The following is a 14639-nucleotide window of genomic DNA, read 5'->3' as shown; positions in this document are numbered from 1 at the left end:
GGCACAATGAGAACACCTTTGCCGCGATCACATCAATAGTGCTCATCGCCCACCACCTAATTGTTCAAGAGTTGTGCAAGAAGTTGTCTGTCTGTTTAGGGCCGGAGGGAGTTTGTTAATGAATATGCTCTCCCAAGTTTGAGGGCGTCCTCTGTCATTGCACGTCCGTAAAATGTCAGTGTTGTCTGTCAGTTGTTGTCGTGCCAATGTCATGTCGTTTCGTGTCGCATGTGGTCCCGAGGTGCCCGGTCACGTAAGTACATTGTCAGGCGTCGTGAGAGTGTCGCTGTAGTCACACCAGTGTAGTGTATTGAACGAAGTTTGCAGCCTTCGATGTTTCATTTGAATTGATGCGCTACATTGGTGCATTTTAGTTTGTCGGGTTTGTCTGGGCTGTTTTTCATGAGAAAGTTAGATATTTTCTTATTGCGATAATAAATGACGATATCTATTTTGTGGTCGTTTTTGCCATTAGCATGCCTGGAGATGATACCTCGCAAAGCTTTTTCGTCTTGTTTGTGGACAGATGTCATTTGATTTTGATAGTAAGGTTTGACGGTTGGTTTCATGTCTTGTCTTAGATTGTTGTCAAAGCGCCTTGTCATATGTTGTTGTATTTCGTCTCCAACGTCAGAATTTGAAAAACCGTTGTTCACCAAGATCTGTCTGATTCTTATAAATTCCGAATGTAGTCCTGTCTAATCAGAGCAGTACTTAAATGCTCATTTAATGAAGGACCTTATAACACTAATGTTGTAGCGTCGAGGACACTCACTGTCAGCATTAAAGCACCGTTCGTTGTTAGTCTGTTTTCGGTATGCAGTCGTTTTGAATTAATGTCCTTGTCCATCGACAGTCAGTCAAGAAAAAGTACTACGTTTAGCACATTTAGCTCTGTTGTGAATTTTAAGCCATACTGCTCTTCAAAGGTGTTGTTGAGACGTCCCACCTGGTCAATGTCCCTAACTTCCACACAGATATCATCTACGTAGCGGCAGTAAATATCCAGTCTCTACGTGCCACATAAGGTCTAAAGTCACTCTACGTGCCCCATAAAGAAACTAGCGAATAGAGGTCATAGAGGTGAGCCCATCGCAACACCCTCAATTTGGCAATACATTCAGCCATCGGGCCCGCGGAAAGGAACTTCCAACGTACAGGCTTTTAGTAATTATTCATAAAGGTGCTTTGATATTTTGAGAGCAGGAATTTCGGGATGATTGTAAACGCGGTCAAGGAAGATGGATGTGGTTCTTTCAATGGGCACGTTTGTTAATAGATTTTCAATATCTGGAGAGGCTAGTAGACCCGTAGGTTGACGAGATCGCACTTGATCAACAAACTCGGCCGTTGACGACAAGCTGTAGGACATGGGAAGATATGGGGACAGAAGACCATTGAGACGTTTTGCAATTATATAGGTTGGTGAAGGGATCTGTGAAATTATTGGATGAAGAGGGTCGCCGGTTTTGTGAGTTCTTACAGACCCATAGGCATAACCAGGCGCAAATTCGACCGTTATCTTGGAAAAGTGTATGCCACCAACAGCGGCATTGGCAGCAGTGGTTGGTTTGTTAAGCTTTGTCTTGAGTTTGTCTGTTGGATCTGTTGTGATGGGCCGGAATTTCTTGTCGTTGTTCAGATACAGTTAAGTTTCTCATGGTATTCCTTTTTGTCAAGTATTACGTAGAGTGACGATTTGTCCGCTCGTCGAATGATGATGTCTTTTTCTCAAAGCTCCTCTGCCGCCGTCCCGAGTTTTTGTGTGAATGTGTCGCTCCTACCATTTCCATGCTTTTTCGTGCTCTCTCCCAGTAAGCTGTTCTTTAGATCCATGCCTACGGTAACCATGTCTTATTTTTCCAAATTCAAGATATCCTGGTAAGAAATTCTAGTTCTACTTTCGTCTTAAGTTTATGATCTTTCGACAACGCATGACAATTAAGTCCAACATTAAGCACCTCTTTTTGTTCCTCAGTAAGATCATTGTGGGGTGAATTGATGTAACCATCGGCAATTTCCGGTAATACTATACGTCCACCATGGAGCCTTGAGAGCTTTTTCAAGATTTTGTTTCTAGTAAGACGTCTAGCATCACATTCAGTCACGTCAGGTTTGGCAAGTACTTTTTGTTTTAGGTCATGTTCAGGGTTCATGTTCAGTTCATACCCGTGGCTCTTCTTCTTAAACTGTTCTCTTTTTCTTCAGGATTGCACAGGCCGTCTTCTTTTACTGCAGTTAGTGATTCACAAATCGTTCTTTATAATTTTTGGTAAAACCCTCTTTCTTAACTGTCCGGTCATGTAGCTTTATGTTGGAATATCTTGGCAGAATCATTTCTTTTATAATGTTTGATCAAAAATAACTGCTGACTCAGTATTGACGAGATTTTTGACGCATCGTTCTAGTTACCCAGCCTGTGGATGCAGAAGACCTGCTTGCATCTTAGTCGGCTATGTTTTGTGGATTCCCAACACAGTCTGAGCAAGTGATGTCTTTTATTGGTTGTGTGCTTTGCTGAAAGTGATTTGCATATTGGATCATGGTCCCTTGGTTACTCATATGTCAAATGCGGAGTTGCATCAGGGATTGCAGTACAAAAAACGCATCACTGTACATCCTGCCATCCCACCGAACATCACTGAGATAGTGCCAAGATGACACCGTTGACCCATGGCATTACACATTGATATAATCACGACGAATTCGAATATTCTCCACATGCTGTTAGTCGTCATCGGTGAATTGGTGGTGGAATGCGTCCCTCCAGAAGGTGGTGGCTCCAGTAAGCATAGACATTTTTTATACCGTTATCCTTTGACCCAGGTGACTGTACGGGCACTGGCGGAATATCTCGATAATATTTGCTGAACACCCACCGAAGAGGCCAACACCTAACGATTGCAACCGATATTGTGTGTGAGTGTGTGATGGCCACCATGCGGATGGTGGACTTAAGATAAGATCAGTGGGGACATGTGTGACGTGTGATTTTTAGGAATTAGTAGCACTTCCAAATATTCTTCATTACGGCATCACTAGAGACATCACTGTGTCACTGCGCGTTATCACCGCTATTCAGCAGCGAGAATTATTTGCTCCCGTTTCTTGTACCACCATGCCTTAAATGACACCACACGGACATAATAATGACCTAACTAGGTGGCACAGATATGCATATGCCCATCAGAAGCACAAATGGCGTCACAGAAGTTATCGGTGCTGGGTTCCTAAGTAATCCCGGCGGAAGCCGGGCAAATGTTTGGAAACTCGAATCTGAAAACATGTTATGAAGGCCCACAACACGAAGTGGCTTAACACGAAAATGTAAAATCGTGAACTTGATACGAAATAAAAGGTACAAAAACAAAGGGCCTTGACTTCGATCATGCGTTGCATTCAACCAGGCGAAAAGAAACAATTCTGGCAAAGCAAACCCTATCCTTTACCAAAGCTGTATTCGTACCGTGTACGTTGCCCGCAATGAAGCTAATGAGGGTGGCACAATGATACAAGGTGCCGCTATCAAGGCACCTTCCGCAGCCACTTCCGATGCCACTGGGGACGTCATTGATTTTGTTTTCGCAGAATTTATGACTCACGCTATGAAGTTCCAAACTATTGTCTGGTGAACGGCGCCAAAACAGACATGTTCTTGACATTAGTCGATATCCGAATCATAAAACGTGACACCTCAGTCAAATAATGACGCAACGGTAACGAAAACCCAAATGTATGTCTTCTTTAACTTTTTTATTTCACCGTGCACATACGCCTATGTGAAATTACCTACTTTGTTTTACAGAGCTGAAATTCATACCGTTATAAACCGCATGCAGCTTCCGGAGAGAAAATCGACAATTGGTCCTTAGATACGTAGGGGGGGCCGACTGAGCCCCACCCCTTCATACCATCTAGTTCCTCTTTCATGGGTTCGGAAATATGGTTAATTGCGCGCGCTCTGATCTCTAGGTCTCCTCCCATGGCAGTAGCCTAATTCGCGACCGCAGAAGAACGGATCGCATTCTCGCCCGGGGCATTCGTCTTGTAACAGTTGTTCGGACCCTATTGAGAGTTTGTGCGGGAAATGGCACGATTGCAAACATCAATCAGATCAAGACGCGCAGCAATGAAACAGAGTGAAAACGCCTTCAGAGTCTGATGGTTTGTCGTGATCGATTCGCCATGTCGATTGCGCGATAAACTGCGTTCATTTGTTAACTGCAATGAACTGGACGTAATAACAGTGAGGCGAATTTGCGCGCTTTGGAGATGCGACCACGCAGAAAGGTTGCACCCAGCCATTGCCTGTGGTGCAACTGGGTAACCAGACTTAACTTTGCATTACCTTTGCTGGCATCGCATTTTTCGTACGCAAAAGCCATGCGCTAATGCGGCTCTATGTCCGCAAAACTTTGTGCTGGTACAACACATGTTTTTTCTCAACTTTTCCGGACCTTTGCGTGCAGATCTTCATTTACAAATCCTGGAGGAAATCCTTTGCACACCAGCAGTCCTACCCGCAAAAACTCGTATGTGCGTAACTTCGTGTACGCTTGAGCACTTCATGGAGCGGGTTTCGGGAGTTCGGTCCAATCGAGTCTGTTACCAAGTACTACGAAGAGCAATCACTACTGCAAATACTGTAACTTGATACCAATTAATGAGCTTCAATGTTAATCTGACTCGTATAGAAGTAGATTTTATACATATGTATGTATAGAGAGAGAGATAGAGAGAGAGAGAGAGAGAGAGAGAGAGAGAGAGAGAGAGAGAGAGAGAGAGAGAGAGAGAGAGAGAGGAGAGAGAGAGAGAGAGAGAGAGAGAGAGAGAGAGAGAGAGGAGAGAGAGAGAGAGAGAGAGAGAGAGAGAGAGAGAGAGAGAAGTACATTTTACATGCATGTGTATATATGTGCATACATGGGTATATATGCATATAGATATACACACATGAATATTAATATATATATATATATATATATATATATATATATATATATATATATATATATATATATATATATATATATATATATATATATATATATATGTGTGTGTGTGTGTGTATGTATGTATATATATAGACACATATACACATTTCCTCCCTTCCCTCTTTCCTCTCTCCTCTCTCTCTCTCTCTCTCTCCTCTCTCTCTCTCTCTCCTCTTCTCTCTCTCTCTCTCTCTCTCTCTCTCTCTCTCTCTCTCTCTCTCTCTCCCTCTCTCTCTCTCTCTCTCTCTCTCTCTCTCTCTCTCTCTCTCTCTCTCCTCTCTCTCTCTCTCTCTCTCTCTCTCCTCTCTCTCTCTCTCTCTCTCTCTCTCTCTCTCTCTCTCCTCTCCTCCTCTCTCTCTCTCTCTCTCTCTCTCTCTCTCTCTCCTCTCCTCTCTCTCTCTCTCTCTCTCTCTCTCTCCTCTCTCTCTCTCTCTCTCTCTCTCTCTCTCTCTCTCTCTCTCTCTCTCTCTCTCTCTCTCTCTCTCTCTCTCTCTCTCTCTCTCTCTCTCTCTCTCTCTCTCTCTCTCTCTCTCTCTCTCTCTCTCTCCTCTCTCTCTCTCTCTCTCTCTCTCTCTCTCTCTCTCTCTCTCTCTCTCTCTCTCTCTCTCTCTCTCTCTCTCTCTCTCTCTCTCTCTCTCTCTCTCTCTCTCTCTCTCTCTCTCTCCTCTCTCTCCTCTCTCTCTCTCTCTCTCTCTCTCCTCTCTCTCTCTCTCTCTCTCTCTCTCTCTCTCTCTCTCTCTCTCCTCTCTCTCTCTCTCTCTCTCTCTCTCTCTCTCTCTCTCTCTCTCTCTCTCTCTCTCTCTCTGGGATACAAGCCTGGCATTCTCCATCCTGCATTCATTGCTAGGACCCTGACTTGGCAAGCACAATATGGGCGGAAGTGTAGAGATAATCAAGGTTTGGATTAAATGGAAATTTCCAGATTTGTATGGGTTTTCAGCCGAAATAGGCGATTTCGAAGATTATTTCGTTTCGTTCGCAGTCTTGCCCTTTATAAGGCCTAAAACCCTATAGCTTCTAAGCTACACGACCGCGAAGATGTACAGACTATGTCGTGCAGACGGTTTTAACGCCATTCAGGCATGCATGATGTTATGGCAACATCGTTAAAATCTCGCCACCCCAGGGGCCCAGTGGCGCTCATTACCTATAAGAATATTACGGTCCAGCCGCTCAGATTTGGCTCGTCAATTCGTCAGCGTTAATTGGCTAGCAAACAATGCTGAGCAAGCTGTGCAAGCTCCAGTCACGAAGGACGTTTCGTGCTGCATGATACTAGAAATTGGACATGGTTTCATCACTCGCTAGTTCTTATGGAGCTAACACTTGTGATCGAATGACTTAAAAATAACGTCATACCTGAGTATGGGCATACAAGTAAACGTTTAAAGTCATGTATAAATACCCAAATACGCCAAAAAGGAGAGCACATAACGATATTTGGCGCATCGAACATTTCCAGCCCGTGCAGCCATTTCTCGACGAGTTTGAAGTGCTACAGGTAAGTGACAACTTAGGGCTAGTTGAGCAGTGCATCAACGTCATGCAAACGTTCCATAACGCAGTCAAACGGTGACGCATTAAGGAGCGCATGTACTAAATCGAGAAAATTGTGTTGTCTCGAGCAGTCTTTCCCTTTTAAAAGTACATTAATGGGTAAAGTAATAGTTATGGTAATAATATAGTAGTAATGGTAATAGCAAGTGAGATGAGTTTATTTTGTCATATCTGATTATTGCTATAATATTTTCAAATGTAGAGCATTCCATTCTAAATGGAATAGCATAGACATTTCACGATAAATCGACAAATGTCTTAAATCCTCATCCTTCGGATTGTAATAAACTTTGGTGATGCGAGTCGCCTTCAGCGCTGAAGTCGCCTGTGACTTTTGTATATCTCCCAATCACCCGTGTCGGAGTTTGATCATTCAGCAATTTCGAGTTGTGTAATTGCATGGCTACCTACGGTGTCGGTTTTTCCACATGTTTGAGAGATAATTTGGTAATCTTTCACATGAACATGACCAGAAAACTTGTCGGAATATTCGTATGCCATTCTTGAAATTGGCATTGCACGGGACAAAATGATCAGGGCATTACGAACTTTTGCAGCACACGAACAACAGTTTTTCTGTGTGATATTGAACCTTTTCTCATTTGAATGTAAAACACCATAGTTTGGTCCTCAATCGCCAAACAAAAAGTGGTGCTCCGTTTCGAAAGGCATGGTTCATGCACCGAAGAAACCTGAGCAGCGCACGAAGACTCTACCAGAGGCGCGCCGTCGCGGCCGCATGCCCCAGCATGTCCCATTCTGAGCTACGCGCACGCGAATATAGGGGGACTATTCTAGGGAGAGTATTTCAAGGTCATCTTGGCATTCATGACGCCATAATATCATTGCAACCCTGCCATTCCATAAGGCGTGCGGCGATCAAGTCCCAGAGACATGTTATGGCCAAGTGGTTCGTATCTGGCCTCTGTGAGCACGATTTCCAGGTATCGCGGCCGTCCATTGACTCTCAATCAGCGATGTGCAAGGCAAGATAATATAATCAAACAATGACCTATACAGGAGCCTATTCGCCGAACAGAGAAAATGTGTTGTCTGGGGCAGTCTTTTCATCTTCTAAAGTACACCTGTAGGTACAAGTGAGCTTGTTTCATCATATTTGTTGCTTGCTTTGAAGCCTAAAAATATGAAACATGCCCTTTAACACGCGCCCGAGTGGCTGGCTAGATACCCTTCGCTCGGGTGGGGGTCAATTTGACCCGCCTGAGATCTCGGGAATTAAGAAAGCTAGAGATATAAAATTTACAAGGTGTGTTGAACTGTACGTGAACTCACTTAGGTCAAAGTTTAAGCTTCCTAGGTTATGACCTTTAGATCAAATATGGTCAAACAAGGTCAAATTCCAGGCTAGTCTCCATAGTGCCTCCAGAACCTAGGCAAATGTTTCCAAGCAAAAGGTCACAAGCCCACTTGAGGTCAGTGACCTGGTTTGACCTTTCAAGGTCATGGTGACAAAAATAATACAAGACTGCACTGAGTTTTGCATTTGAATAGGCGACAAAGATTGCACTAGGCGGTATGTTCCTAAAACAACATGGCGACCCAGGTCATCTTAGATCAATGACCTGTTCTAACCTCTAAGAAGTCAATGGAGTTTGTGTAATGCGGTTCCTGCTGTCAATAAATTCGAAATGAGCGTCAGAACCTATCCCATACAGCCAGACCTAGAGTAATAAATCGGGTTGATCTTGACCTTGGTCTGACCTTCATACCTGACCTTAGGTCAACATAATTTACTCATCAAAAATTTTTGGTGCCTAAGAAACCATCTCAGAGTTGTATGGCTTCGTCAAGCACTCCGCTGTTGCATCAGATTGAACGATTCCCTAGACATTACCTTAGCTGACAACATGACCTGACTTTGAGCCGCCATATATCAGCAACCTTACAAGGTAAATCTAAATGCTTTGAGTCGAGCAATCCGCTATTCAATTGTCTACAGCTTTGCTAAATTTGGCGCGGCTACGTCTCGCCGTTCAGCAATTATTCTGAAAAACCTTTGGGGGGTCACTTTGGCCCCCACCCGAGCGCGCGTTAAATGGAGTGTTCCAATTTTGGACCATATTCCAAGACATACTCTAGTGAGATCTCAGGACTAATTGCGTCGAACAATAACACTGAATAGTGCCGCTGTGGCACCGTGAGGACATAATATGGATATCAGTTTGAATTATCTTCTGGTCCAAATTAAACCGTCAACGCTTTGTTACAGCACTTCGCTTCTTCCATGCAGTCTCACCGAGCCCACCTATACTGATGTGAATAAAGAATGTTTGAGATTGGCCCAGCGGACAAGGACTCGTTGCCGAAGAGCGCATTGCTTGAAGTTTGAACCAGCGTGCCACATGGATCATGTGATGCTCCCAGTCCCAGTGTCAAAGTGCACCTGGAAAAGAGCGAGTGTGGTGAACGCCCTGGGGGAGAAATCAAGACCATAGTATAACGTTTCGTTGAATTCTAGGAATGAGAGTTTTATGTTTGCATTCATTTTGGCATACATACTGCAAACATTGTATAACACACACATAAATACCTAAAGACATCTGGCCAACAAAGTGCCACAATGGCCTATCGAGGTTGCCTTATCTCAGGCTGCGCACACATCCTTGAAACTTGTCTTACCATCAGTGACCTGCCTGAATTTTGGCTATAAATGAGATTTTCAGGCCGATAGAACTTGCCGAAATGAATTTTAAATGTTTCCAGATAGGGACTTCCTACACCTTCTTTTGACAGCCCAATCCAATGACTCACTACTCGTTGACTAAATGCCATCTTTCTCTTCATGGTTTTTCTTTTACCTTTTGCTAAATGAAACGTTTTTTGTAAGTTTTGGTCTAATTTCCAGTGTCTCGTGTAGATCTTCTTAGTCTATCCCTTTCATATTATTGAATACCTTTATCAAATCTCCTCTAAGTCCACACCATTGCAGTTCATGTAACTCTAAGGCTCTAAGCATATCCTTATATTCCAAGCACGAATTCCATTTAGCATCCTAGTTGCTTTTCTCTGTACTCTTTTCAGACCGAAATTCCTGTTAAGAGGCCCCAGCATCCGAAGAACCTTGCTCCTTGCAGCCCCACATCGGTTTTCAGCCTTTTAATCCCTGGAAATGACAACCCAGAAGTCCTTTTCTTCCCCGATCTGGTTCAGCCCCAGGCTCCCCATACCATAAATAACATCCCCACTGCTTAACTACCCAGATGCATCACATCACACTCATCATAATTTAACGGCGTGTGCCTCAAGGCAGCCCAACTCACTGTTGTCTCTGAGTCAAGTTGAATTTTAGTCACCTTTTTTTAATTCAATGTCGTCCTGGATTTGCGTCATCATTCATGTTTATCCCCTTTAAAGAGGCGTTTTAAAGATAGTCGTCTGTGATTTTGCACCAAATCCTGTTTGCTGCTTTATGCTGCAAGCGGAGCGGTTCCACAAGCATCTTCAGTTTGGCAAGGAAGTCCTGCATATTTGTAACCGAATAACAAGTTATATAATCGTATTCCTGACTATGACGAATGGCTTGCAAAGCACTCGCCGTAACATGGGTACGCCGCGAAACAATTTTGTTTGTTGCTCGACTTATTTGAACTGATTCGTTCTATTGAGCATTCACTGGATGCACTTGATGAAAGCAGCAAAACTGAAGGTACTGACTTCCTCGACTCTCTCAAATAAGGCCCTACATTCACCTTCTCTTGGGCCCGGCCTGGTTTACTCGGAGACGGGGTCGAGTAGATGCGTGCTGTATCGAACTCCACGTGTGCGGTTCCAGGCGTGCTGGGCTAGCACTTTGCTCCGGATCCAGGCTAGATTAAAACAAAGATGATGCAACTTAAGACCAGTTGTTTGCGTCTTCTCATGGTCAGCTCAAGCTCAAATTTATACAATGGTTATTGCTGTGCTGTGAGGAACCAAAGCGACTCGTGACTTGTGACTCGTGAGGGACGACAGTTGCCTTAGGGCGATTCACATGCACTGGTCATTCAGACATTATTATAGAGTTCCTGAGGAATCCCAGGGTGGCGTGTTTAAAACTTGAAAGGAATGATTTCCAGGTCATAGTAAATGCTCCCGACACAATGAGCCGATCGCGCTGGTCTCGCGATACCGCTCCGTCGGCTCTTGACATGCCGCCGTGCGTGATCCGCCAATGTTCAGATTCGCCCATTGACCAATTTGGAAGAAATTTGAGCAATTTCTGCGTTTGTCTGAAGGACAATGAGTCGGTCCTGAAATGCATTTTAGAACTGATATGCAATTTAAGACGAATGCTCGCGTTATATTTGTTTAGACAATTATGACAAACTTTAAACTCCGTCACTATATGCACTTATTTGGCCTTTAACGATGGATTAAACCATATTTTATAAAGATATAGGATTTTTTCGTCGGATAGCTTGAGGAAGTTGAGAAATAAGGTTTGTGACGTCTTGATTGTACGCTGTGCGACTCTTCAATTTGCAGAATCGTATTTTGACCGCATGATTAACTAATTGACGTCTTTCCGTCAAACTTGAATGGGGTACCGTGTGATCCTCCATTTGATTTGTCATGGATGACCCTGAAAGCAAACAGTTCAGCACATTCCGTCGGAAATACTACAAAAACCCTAGAATATCTGGGCTTCGAACACACAATCTTGCAATTACGGATCCACCATGTTACCGATCAGGTTGTTGAGAGCGCTAGAAATTTTGCGATAGTCGGAAATATCACAGGTCAATCATCTGTATACAATAAAACGACCTTTCGTAGTCTGCGAGGTTCATCGAAATTGATCTGATAGAATTCGGTCCACAGCTCTGTGAAAAGCAGGCCTTTAATAAACACACGCCTGGGTCGCCGGTTGAATGCCCGTCGCTTGGTTGGGGTGGCTCGATTTGACCCCCAGAGGTATCGGAAACAGAGAAGCTAGAGACACCAAATTCGCAGATTGTGTTTTTCTTTACGTGCACTGGCGTGTTTCAAAATTTGAGGCCCCTACGTCATGACCTTTGTATAAAATAAAGCCCAATGAGGTCAAACTCCAGATTGGTGTCCAAGTTGCCCCAAATGCTCCCATGCAACCACTGTGAACCTAGACACCTGGTGTAAGCAAAAGCTCAATGGTGCTCATTGAAGGTTAGTGACCTTCCTTGCCTTTCCAAGGTCATGGTGACCAAAATAATACAGAACTGCTTTGTTTGTTTTTCAATTTAACAAGCGTCAAAGATTACGCTTTGCAGAATATTCCTAAAAACAAAATGCTGACCCAGAAAATTTTAGGCCAGTGATCCAGTCTGACCTTCAAGAAGTTAAGGACAGATATGTAATAATATTTCTGCTTACAACAAATTAGAAATAGCACCAGAAACCACCCAAACAGCAAGTGCTAGAGTAATAAAATAGGTTGGTTTTGACCTTGATCTTACCTTAATACTTGACTAAGGGTCAGTGGAATTTAATTTGATTGTTGTGTTGGCTTAGAAACTATGTCAGAGGTGTATGGCTTCGTTTAACATCCCGTTGTTGCATCAGATTGAAGAATATCCTGAAAATTGTCTTCGCTGAATCCACTGGCCTGATTTTAGCCAGTCGTAGGTCAGCGACCTTGCAGGGTACAAATAAATTTTGACACCAAATGATCTGCTGTTAAATTTTCTACAGCTATGGAATATTTGGCGAGCGCCTTTTGAAATCATCCCGGAGAAACCTTCCGAGGAATGAACAAATTGACCCCTCCCGAGCGCCTGTTAACACGTGGACCTTAAGGCTGGTATGAAAAGTAGCGCGCAGCGTGGTGGTGGTACCAAATCGAAATATATACGGGCACAATCTCGTATACACCCATGCCTTATGACTTTGTAAAACGGCAACTGCGGCTAGCAAAGCTCTGTGGTGCGCACACCTAGGCAGACGATGTGATTGTGATCTTGACCGTCAGTGATTCAGCTTTTGACTATGTAATCACCACATACGAAAACGGCGTTCAGCCATCATCCACAATAAAGACGGATGATGGTGATGGCATACTTGCTTCGGTTTTAAATGTAGGGCGTCTTGCCAGACACCATTCGAGCTGTGGCATTTTCCACGCTACATCATTCATCTCAGCTGCTATATCGATGGTTCTCCCTCACCAAACTAGCGGAAACTAACGATTAAAGTTAATGTTTCCAGTGTGCTAAGGCACGATCAAGCATCGAGATGCGGCGTTACTCCACGATGTGTTTTGCACGCGATTTGCACACAAACCACTACGCTTTGCTCACTCGCTCACACCCAGAGGCGAAACACGGCGAATTGTTCTCCTCCTCCGCCCCCCCCCCCCCCCCACCCCCGCCCCTAAACAAGGTTACGTGAATGGTGGCACGAGCGAAAACTGATTTTGAACAGGCTCAAATGCAGCAAGTCATGCAGCGTGTCAGTTGGCGCGCAAGTCGCATATTTTGTTGAGCCTTACCCGTGCACGTGTCATACGGCACATGTGTACATACCTATTGATAATCACACACGACGCACGCACTAAAGTACACTCTATTAACCCGCGTATTGGACCGTTGTGACAGATAATGGCATATACACCTCATCCGATTTTAATGACGGCATACGCGAAGAAAAGCGGTGCGCCGAGTTGCAAATGCAAAGCAATGCTGTAGAAGGGGCCGCTTGCATGAAAAAATGACAAACGAAATAAAAGGCGCTAAAAGTTATGAAAATAGGTTTTCCGTACAGTGTGTTGCGTTTAGAAGATCCGTACTTGAAATTATCGGCATAAGAAGAAATGTTGCACGAGGATATGGGACGCCACGTTTTGCGTAAAAGCAAATACAATGTGAAATTGAAGCCTCGAACATTACAACATTGCGTTCGTTAACTCTATATCATACACATGCACAGTTCAGCATGTGTAATTGTTCCCATTCCTCGCGCCTTCGAGCATTGAGTGTCTTACCTTTTCAGTTTGTTTTCCTTTTTTAAGTTTTCTTTCCTTTCATTAAGTGTCCACGCTTTGCAGGCATGGACAGCACCAGGGATGGTGCGCGTTTCGTGTAGCATTTGGAGATTGTTTACAACGATGATGGAATGCTTGTTATGTTGCTTAAGTCCGAAATCCTTGTATGGCATACACTGGGAGTTTTAACAGCCAAACATCGTGAGATCAAAGATGCCAATCAAGGGCGTAACCAATATTTTCCCAGCTCTGAGCGAATGCCACCAAAGGAGCCGCTGACACATCCTCGAGCACGGGAGCCTTTGAGCCACAGAACAATTGAACATCACAGAGCAGTGGTGTTCTGAGCCTCGGAGCCCCCCGCTGCGTCCACGGTGGAAGACAACAAGCTCTGAGCCCCCCACTGCGTCCACGGTGGAAGACAACAAGCTCTGAGCCCCCGCTGCGTCCACGGTGGAAGACAACAAGCTCTGAGCCCCCCCCCCCCCCCCCCGCTGCGTCCACGATGGAAGACAACAAGCTCTGAGCCCCCGCTGCGTCCACGGTGGAAGACAACAAGCTATGAGCTCCCCGCTGCGTCCACGGTGGAAGACAATAATCTCTGAGAACCCCGCTGCGTTCACGGTGGAAGACAACAAGCTCTGAGCACCCGCTGTGTCCACGGTGGAAGACAACAAGCTCTGAGCCCCCCGCTGCGTCCACGGTGGAAGACAATAATCTCTGAGAACCCCGCTGCGTTCACGGTAGAAGACAACAAGCTCTGAGCCCCCGCTGCGTCCACGGTGGAAGACAACAAGCTCTGAGGCCCCCACTGCGTCCACGGTGGAAGACAATTATCTCTGAGCCCCCCCCCCCCCCCCGCTGCGTCCACGATGGAAGACAATAATCTGTGCTGGTATACGTTTTTCCAATGTTTGGGCGGCCAAAGCGGTAAAAATTAGTGTTTTATTGAAAAGTTGTGTGAGGCACACATGATCTCAAGGAGCATCGGCGCGCTGCATGATAAATGTTTTGTTATGCGTGCTGCAGCACATGCCCACAAAAACATGTAATCCGCGCCCGGGTAGCCGGTTCAATACCACACGCTAGAATTGTGGTCAATTTGACCGACCAAGATCTCAAATACTAAGCAAGCT

This window comes from Pollicipes pollicipes, unplaced genomic scaffold (assembly GCF_011947565.3).
Source record: "Pollicipes pollicipes isolate AB1234 unplaced genomic scaffold, Ppol_2.1 Scaffold_7261;HRSCAF=8764_pilon_pilon_pilon, whole genome shotgun sequence".
NCBI classification, from domain to species: Eukaryota; Metazoa; Arthropoda; class Thecostraca; order Pollicipedomorpha; family Pollicipedidae; genus Pollicipes; species Pollicipes pollicipes.
This window is presented reverse-complemented; position numbering follows the sequence as displayed.